Below are 9,927 nucleotides of genomic sequence, written 5' to 3'. Positions count from 1 at the left end.
TCTATCACCTTGTTACCAATTCTTCTACTCAACCTATTAGTCTTGTATGTGTTGCCACAACATCCGTCATTTTTGTACTTTGAAGGAATTGTTAATAAACTAATAAATCTGATTAAGATATTGTAATGATATATGTACAGACACTTGTGTTGTGTCACTTGTGTGACATAATGCTGATTTCTGCATCATGACATAAAGGTTAGACTTCCTGCTAGATGAATGACAACACAGAGACATATATAAATTTTCTTTTATAGTAAAGTTAAACAACATCCTTTCTGTTTTATTATAGACACAAACAGAAGCAACTTCACAAACAAATCATCTTGGAATAGCAAAGGGTATCATCTGTTTAGTTCGATGATATTGTATCATCTAGTGTACCCTGTATTATGTTGTATCATCTAGTGTACCCTGTATATAGTTTGTATCATCTATGTACCCTGTATATATATGTTGTTATTGTTGTTTCATTTATTATCATAAGGGTACTTGATATATTAAGAAAGAAGACTACGTTGCTATTGAATTAATGAAAGATACGTAAGTTGTTAGAAGGTTTTGGTATTGGTGTGGCTAGTTACCTCTCATAACTCAATAAAATGTTAATGTGTTTTATTTTTGTATTATAGTACTGAATTTCACAATTTTCACAACTCTGTATCCTTGAAATGATAGAAATAGAAGCTAAGGAAAGGAATGATCAATTATTATAGTGTTTTGTCATGTCATTTGCTTCCATTATGTTCATAGAATTAATTGTTTTTGATGTACATGATGTTAGGTTATGATGTCCATTGTAGAGTATAGCAACAAGGAAATGATCTGTAATACTATTACCAAATAAGGAGTATAAACAGTGACACAAATTGTTTTTGAAACTTACTGATTGCATTAACACCTTGCTATCACTACACATGTATTGAGATGTACTCATTATCATATGACCTATAGAATCATTTCATGTGATATAGACTCACTGTCATGTGATGTGTAGTAGATAGGGTATTATAGTTAGTACTCACAAACACTTAATGATTTCCTTAATAAAATATGTTAATAGTTTCCTGTACTACTGACTCCAAGTGTGTTTTTGTATCTCACCAAACTGGAGACCAGTTGGCTGTAGCTATTGGACCTCAAATGTTACTAGCTTGGCAGCAACACTCAGTGAAGGTTTTAATGTAAGGATAGATTGGTAATTGAATTGAATAGGGAGTATATGAAATGAATATAGTTAATTGACTTTAAAGTAATGTGTTATTTCTAATACCATTAATTAGCCTTTTCAGCTTTTGTCTTTATGTAGTCATAACAACGCACTATCATTTTAATAATCAACATAGTCTAGTACATATTGTGTTATATTTTGGAAGGTATTGTTATAAAGACAATGTTGTTTAATTGTATTTTCCGTCCAACGACTGTTTTGTTTACTGTACAATAAAGGTTATGACTGTCATTAATTGACCACATCCTCAGTTCAATTCTTTTGTGCATACCATAGAAAATCAATCCCACTACTACGTCAAGTGAACCAATAGCCACACACCCCAAACCACACCCATTGATGAAACAGATTCACCGAAACCAGCTACTGAATCCAAATCAACAGTTCCATTACTAACAAAACTATTGAAAAACCTGTTGACGATATTGAAAAAATCAACGAAAGACAAAGAAGAAACAAATAAAAAGGTACTATCTACTTTGACTCATACCCATACTTGGTATGAGTCTGTGTCCTGCTATAGAGTATGTTCTGTATTTGAGTCTTACCTATAGTCTCACACTCATACTTGGTTTGGGTATGAACCTATTAGTTTCTGTGTTTCTTTTAGATATCGTGAGAAGATGCAACAGAGACGCCAACAAAGAGATGAGGAAGAGAAGGAAGTAAAACATATTTCTGTGTTATTATAAAGATTTGTTTGGAACCTGTAGTGATTGGAGTAGTATTATGTTACATCAACTATATTTGTCATGGGGTGGCTACCCTATAAAGTAATTTATTTCCTTTAGAAAGACAAAGAGAGAGAGTCTCATAGACGGAGGGAGGGACAGGAACTTAGTCAATGGAAGAAGGACCAGGAGGAACGTGAGCGGCAACATTGGTTGAATGAATCGAAGGAAACAAAACTTGAAGGTCAGAGAGCTAAACAAGAAATATTGGCCAAGCTAGAGCAAGACAAACAAGAGAGACTAGCACTTAAGAAGCAGAAAATTGTCAGGTATTAACAATATATACAGCAATACGGCTTTAGATATCATGAGATATACCTTTTGGCAACTGATTATTGCTATACCACCTGTTATAATTAGATCTTTGAAGTGATAGGATTTTAACACACACTTAATAACAGTGTTTCTTTACTTTCCTGGACATGTAGAAGACTCTGCTCAGTCTCAGGCCACTGCCTCCATCAGGAGCTACAGTGGTTCCAAGTGTACTGTCAGCTGTACATAATGGGTAAATCCCCTACAATAACAAGGAACACATCGGCTATTATTTTTTACATCCCCAGGGTCTTCACGTATTCAAGTCAGATTTCCTGACGGACATACCAACAGTTTAAATCTATCGTCTAATGACACTATTCTTGTGTTGAAAACACCAAATAGGCAGAAGTAAAAAAATAATTTATAATTTAGAAGATAATGGTTGTACATGTGAACTTTGCTCTAGAGAATGTAGACTATTTATTAGATCATTACTTGTGTAAAACATTGATGCATCATAAAGACTGTTTATACAACACTTGATGTTCAAATATCACTATGAATTTTCCCTACTTTGTTTAGTATATGGAAGTTGATGATGTACAATCATTATCTATAACATGTGTATATCCACGTAAAGAACTTGGATCAGATATTGATGACACAACACTTAGTGATCAAGGTCTGGCCCCATCTGGTGTGGTACTTGTACAAAACAACTTGTTAGTAGAACAAAAATAATAGTAATCTAGTTGACTTATTTTTTCAGAAGAGAACCATCATCTTATTGGTTCCAATGAGGAGTGTAGTAAATGGTATATGGAGTGCTCTAATGGGATTGTTTTCAGTTCATTTTAATGATATTGGTGTCTATTAAAAACGGTTTTCTTGGATTATTTCAAGGAAAGCAGTACCCCTCCTCCATCATCACAAGACCGTGGTTAATACACCATATCAGAATAGGTTAATATCACAAACATGTATTAAAATAGATTTATAATAAATATTATAGCAAATCATGACTGCTCTTTTGTTACTTATTCTCTTACAGTTCAAACCGGCAACCCTCTAGATCCAGTGATGGTCCCGTTTCAGGAAGTTTAATCAAAGATGATTCAAAGAGGATGACGATGAGAAAAGAAAAAAAATACATACAATTGGAACTCTACTCACCAGCTGTAAAATAATAAAGCAGTCCCCTTGTTAATGAATATTATATAATAATAATAATAATAATAATCTCTTAAATGACTGTCAACTGCTACTTGTTGATTTTTGTTAAAGACGTATTAATCATCTTCTCTCTTTGCTATAGAGAAAGAATTAAAAGTTGATGTTAAATTATGTCTACAAGTATGTCACATGATAGGTAGTGAAATCCCACTAGACACATAATAGTAAATAGCAATGGTACCTTAGGTTTTTTTAAGACCTTGTTTTTACTTTCAATTTCAATTTGGAGATATCAAGTTCATCTTTATAGTAGAAAAAACGACTAGTAAACTATTTTGGTACTGCCACACCCACCTTGTTTAGGCTTCTTGGCAAAACTGGTTCCTCGGAGAGCAACAAAGGCCTCCTGTCGTTTCGGTTTTTGTTCTCTCAGATGTTGTCACTTGTTGTTTCTATAAAAAAAAGAAAGATGAACACAACATAAACTTGAATTAAATTGGATACCTTTTTAATTTCTTGATTTCTTGTTTTCTTTCCTTTCTCTTGATGAAGTACTCACCCACTAGCTATTCTTTATCAATCTAGAAAGATAAAAGTCACTATTGGCAACTTTATAATATGGTTATCTCAACTCTAACCTGGCTCTCAGTCTGAGGTGGAGGAAATGGTGTATATGATTTTTTCTTTTTAATTTTTGTTTTTTTTGTCTTGACAGAGGACTTGTTAAATTTTAGGTAGAAATCGATCCCAAGACTCTTCTTTTAGTGCTGGGATCATTCATTAACTCTCTCTTAATCATCAATGTCTGTAAAGGAAAACAACACTTGTAAATCATGTAATTTAAATAAAGTAAAACATTCTACTACAACCAGTAGTAGCAGCTGTATGGTATGTAACTCGAAATGTATTATAACTTCAGCTGTGCCAAGAATAACAGGACAAACAGACATGAATATAATTATAGATACCTTAATATGGTAGACAGGGTGGATGTTCTTCATTGTATCTCTATTATACGACGTAACTATAGGACAGACAAACAGGTAGTGACCACTATTGTTTCTATGGAAACTTATACCTGTTTTTAGTCCAGTATAAGGACCTAATGCAGACACAGTGTTACCTTGTACCATAACATAACCTTTAGTAAGTAATTCGATAGCCTAAATGCAGTGTAAATGCACAATATAGGTAATGTTAAGCTAAGATACTTTGAGAGTAGCACCACCAGGACCAACTAGTCTTTGCCTTCTGCCGGACAAAACGTTCCTTGTTTCTAACAAGTGAACGAATCTTATTATGTCACAGGCTAACATCATCCTCAAGGATTCTAACAGCCTTGAAAACAGTTCTCAATCAATGTTCATCTATGATAACAAAGTATAATTTATTGATAACACGTGTACCTGTTCCTATAAGGTACACTTCTAGCCAATAGTGTTGATCATATCACGAGCTTTATGATAATGGTAAGGATCGTAAGTTTACGTGACGTTGAGACTGTCCATACTACCTTCAATGAGATCCAGTTGACAAGCTATATACCCTTAGAAAAACAAAAGAGATTATATGTTATAATTGATACTGTGTTGTGGTCATACATATTCTTTAAGACTTTTCTGAACAAGAGGCCAAACTTGTTGTAGATATTTTTCACGATTATTTTGGAAACAATGTAGCAAATGAACTCTCTTCTAGGAATCAATGTGGGTTATGTTTCTGGTTCAAACTTCTCGATTTTCCAATGGTCAATTGTATCATTATCCCTGCTGTAAAAAAACCGCTCAAAATTAATAGAATACCAAGATCAAAACTTACGTTTATCTTTCCTATACATTTTCTTCTTTGTAGACGGTCTCTGATGGTTTATCTAAAGAGAAAAGTTTAAAGGACATCATAGAATACTCACCTTGTTTCAGCCATTCTTTAACGTGTGTTGTACTTTCAGCCACTCCCACATCTTATTAGACTGTCATGGAAGTTGGTGGTATGTTATAGCAGTAGTAACAGTCCTACCACTGGTGTGGTGGCTTTATCCAAGGAGAGGTAAAAGAGAGGGGAAGCTACCTCTTAGAAAGTCAGGGTGGTTGCCATGCTTGGAGTGGCTATTGAATTTGGAAAGGCACCACTTCATTACATCTATCAAGCTCACAAAGAGGTTTTAAAAAATATTGATACATGGAGAGTTTTTGATTGACTTCTTTTCAGTTAGGTGACATATTTACTGTCCATGCTGCCCGGCAGAAAAATGACATTTCTTTTTGACTATCATGACAGCAGTATATTTTTTTTTTTCTCAGTTTTCAAGTTTCCAAGATGCAGTGTGCAGAATTTTACAATATCAACTGGTACATGTCTAGTTCTTATTTTTATAATAGCTTAATGTGATCTGTGTCATCTTTTTTTCATCCATCAGCCAATATATCTGTGGGACTCATTTTACAAACATCATTCAAAAATTCACGACTTATTCAAAGGAAAACTCACATCAAATCATTTACCACCACTCTGTTCAGCGCTGTCAAAGTCCTTTCACTATTATATACACAAGACAGTTGAAAGAATGGAGAAGAAAATGGAGTTGATAGATTTGTGTGAGGAATTCCATGTTTCCTGCGTATTTCGGCAGCTCTTTGGTGATTCAAATCTCCAATTATCAGAGGTATGCAACAGATCTTCTTGTCTCATTCTATTTACAAAATAGAAAACAATAAAGGAAGCTACAAAAGAGATTTGCACATTATGATGTCAATTTTGAATATGCTCAATTGCCTGCCATACTCAATAGGTGAATTTTTAGATCTAGAGAGAAGAGAGAGAGAGAGAGAGAGAAGAGAGAGAGATTTATACATACGTACCTCAGAGAATGGTGTAATAACAAACAATGGCTTCTGACAATTATACAAAATGCTGTTACAAGAATTTTGACAGCGCAATGAGTCTCCTCAGGTACTTGTCTAATATGTATTCATCATTTTATTTGACATTATAGAAATTAGTAGAACATATTGTAGCAGCTGTCGATATTCCAATGCCGCTGGCTATTCATGTTGGTCTTATGGGCTTCTCAAGCCAATGCTATAACAGTAAATACAACACAATGACCATTTTAACAAATGTTAACAATTGTTTTGTTGTTGTTTGGTTTTAATTATGTATTGTTTAGATTACATTCTGGACTTTAGCTTTCATTTTATCTCATCCAAAGTCTTTGAAAGTATCAAAGAAGAGTTGCAAGACTGGTCACTACTGACAAAGGTAAATTGAGTGTAAAAATAATTTGCATTTGGACTAGTTTGGTATAGAGTATGATAATCAGACATTTCCCAATATTAGCTTGATATATGTATCACATTTGATCATTTCCCATATTTTCAGGCATCTTACATGAACAGTAGATTGAATATTTAAATGTATCAATTTAGTTTAACGTAAATGAAGTAGATTATTCTTTACTGGTGTTAACAAGTTTGACTGGTTTACTAGATGTATTCTTTAGTATTTTAATTTCAAACAATCTGGTCACTAGATGCTGACAATAAGTGACTATTTACCGTTGTTACTTAATAATTACTTTTATCATCAAAATAATTATATTATTAACATTAAGTAAATACATTGTATGACGTAATCACACAAATGATTGTATTACTGGTTTCATAAAATATGATTTTTTATTATTACATAGTAATATTTTTTGTGTTTATAATAGGAAGAGAATTCACTGAAGTCACGAAGCACATTTAAAAGATGACACCTCCATCTATTAAAAGGTTATATATGAATAACTATCAATATATTGTATTTATTAGTAGCAATATAATTTTTTTATTCTAATCAATGTCCAATTCCAATTTTAACATTATAAAAAGGGCTTTGATGGAAGCTATTCGGTTAAGATCTCCTGGTCTATGATAACAAGAAGAGCTACAAAGTCCTTAAAAGTGAAGGTAGGTACAAACACTTTAATTATTTTTGTAAATCCCATTTCAAAATTTTGATAGGAGTATACTACGGCTGGGTCATTATTTGATGATGTCACCATATTGGAGTCATAGGAGATCCTCAATATTTCCTGATCCTGGAAACTTTCAATCCAGTGAGTTTGTAGTGACAATATTAATATATTTTACAAGCAATAGGATCGATGGTTGGATTGTTGATCTAGAAAGGACAATTTTCTTCCTGGATTTATTGGATTTGGTGGAGGACGCTACCAATGTCCAGGAAGGTAAGTTTCCAAAACCATTAATACTAAAATAAAAACAAAGTGTCTTTGTTTTTATATATAGATGGTTGCACTGATGGAAATAAATCTGTATTTTGGCAATGGTTCTTAAAATGGTGGACTTATCATTACTTTATTACTCCTGTACACCTCCAGTATGTACACAGTAAATATTTTATGATAGTTGCTTCTCTTTTTGTCTTCAGAGTCCTCTGCATCTTGTGGGTAGCCAACAGCCTCAAGTTCAATGTCGTGTGAAGATTAAAATAAAGAAATGATTTATATTTTGTAATAGATGTATTTTTTACTTTAATCATTCTAAATTTATGAGTATGATAAATCAATTAATAATATACTCTATATTTAATGTACTGCTTTGTATTAAAAAATAATATTAAAATTATTAGTCATATTTCTTGTACATATCTTATGAGATTAACAATAGCAGCTGGAGTTATTCCTGGTATTCTACTAGCAGCTCCAACCTTACAAGGAGGACCATTCATTTCTCAAAGAAGATACTAATGATCAACTCACTGTTCTCGGTTTAGCAGCCATCAACTTTTCTTTACACTCTAATGACAAAAATAAGGCAATCTAGAGAGAGAGAAAGAAAAGAGGAGTATTCTAAATGATTGGATATCATCACGCTCACTTTTTGATGGTATGGTGTTCAGGATAATACTAACTTGTCTGCTTTCTGAAGGTCTAAGATATCTCGCTTTGTCTCCATCACATGTGACATAATGACCTAAAATATAACAGGAAAATAGTTTATTATATCAGATTAAATTTAGATCTAATTACACTAACCAATGATCTCTAGTCTTCTTGAAAGGACTGAATCTCAGCTATTTTCTGAATAGTATCATTAAAATTTCTCCTAATTTATTTTAATAGACATATTTGATAAGAGAGAACATCCAGAGCACTGTCAAGTAAACAGATAAATAGTCTTACAATTTAAACAGTCATTTTTACAACCTTTTAGTTTTCCATCATCTTTAGCTTGAATATTGAACCTCTTCTTTCCATGTGTATGAAAGAAAACTGAACATTTCTAACAAACAAAAAGAAACTATCATTCAATTTTCTAATTATTAAGACTTGCCTTAAAATGGAAGAGGCCATCTTCAATTTTTCTTCTTCATTTTTTGGTGTATTCATTCTCTCCTCAGACACCACACCAACAATAAAACTTTAACAATTAAAAATATATTATATGAGATACCATACTCAAGCAAACAACAACTAGAGACTCATCACGATACACAATATATACCTTCTCTGTAAGCCTGATATCAGCATTGTGGGTCTCAATGGACAAGCGGTCTCAGAGCGGCTAAATTATCAGTAAGTAAATAATGACAGCTGCAGTCTTTTGACCATACTAGTAAACATACGAATATGGTTCACTGCCTCCCAGTGTTGTTAAGTCATCAACAAAGAACACCAATATATGCAATCAGACTCTGTTAATATAAATGGCTCCTTTTTCTGAACTGACAGAGCAGCATTAATTCCTGCCATACACCCTACATAGCAAACATAATCACGTTATCATTCTAGGAATAACTCTACGTTGTAATGTTACAACTTGTAATGCACAGTCATTGTTTTGTTTACTCACTTGAGCAGCGCTTCTTCATAACCAGTTGTCCATTAATTGGACCAGCCAAAAAACAATCCATTAACTAGTTTTGTTTCCAGAGAGGGTTTCAACTGACGAGGATCGATAAAAAATCATACTCAAAGATCCATAACCTATATGTACATAATAACACAATATATATATATAAAAAATAATCTTTCATATTTAACATTAATTTATAATAATATAGTCAAGTTGCATAGCAGCTGGTACTAACCTGGATATGTCATAGTGGCATTATGAAGACCTGGTATGGTTCGTATCATTTTTTGTTGTAAAGTCAGCTGGTAATGTACATGATATGCCATTAGGATATACAATAGTAGTATTAAGACCTACAGGACACAATATACATTATAAAATGATTCTCTCTCTATCTCTCTCCTATGTACCTTTGGTTCTTTTTTTTAACCAACTTGATGATTTCTTCCTTGAAATCGAATCACTTTACTCTCAATTGATGGACCAATAACCTGTTTGTATGAAGAATCCTAAACAATAAGATATTCCTAAAACATACCTTGGTCCTAATACTTCTTCTTAACATGTCTATTCATATGCATATATCTAGAACAAATCTGGCAAGTATCAGTAGTAGTGCGGGTCATATGACAAGGTACTTGTTCTATCTAAAAACAGATAAGATAAGGACTAA

The 9,927-nt window shown here is 32.9% G+C and overlaps 1 pseudogene; it reads right to left on the bottom strand.

Moving 5' to 3' along the window:
• Positions 1-3,897: 3,897 nt before the first annotated feature.
• Positions 3,898-9,502, bottom strand: LOC121366914 (annotated as a pseudogene).
• Positions 9,503-9,927: the final 425 nt, after the last annotated feature.

This window comes from Gigantopelta aegis, unplaced genomic scaffold, assembly GCF_016097555.1.
Source record: "Gigantopelta aegis isolate Gae_Host unplaced genomic scaffold, Gae_host_genome ctg7678_pilon_pilon, whole genome shotgun sequence".
NCBI lineage: Eukaryota > Metazoa > Mollusca > Gastropoda > Neomphalida > Peltospiridae > Gigantopelta > Gigantopelta aegis.
This window is presented reverse-complemented; position numbering and strand designations above follow the sequence as displayed.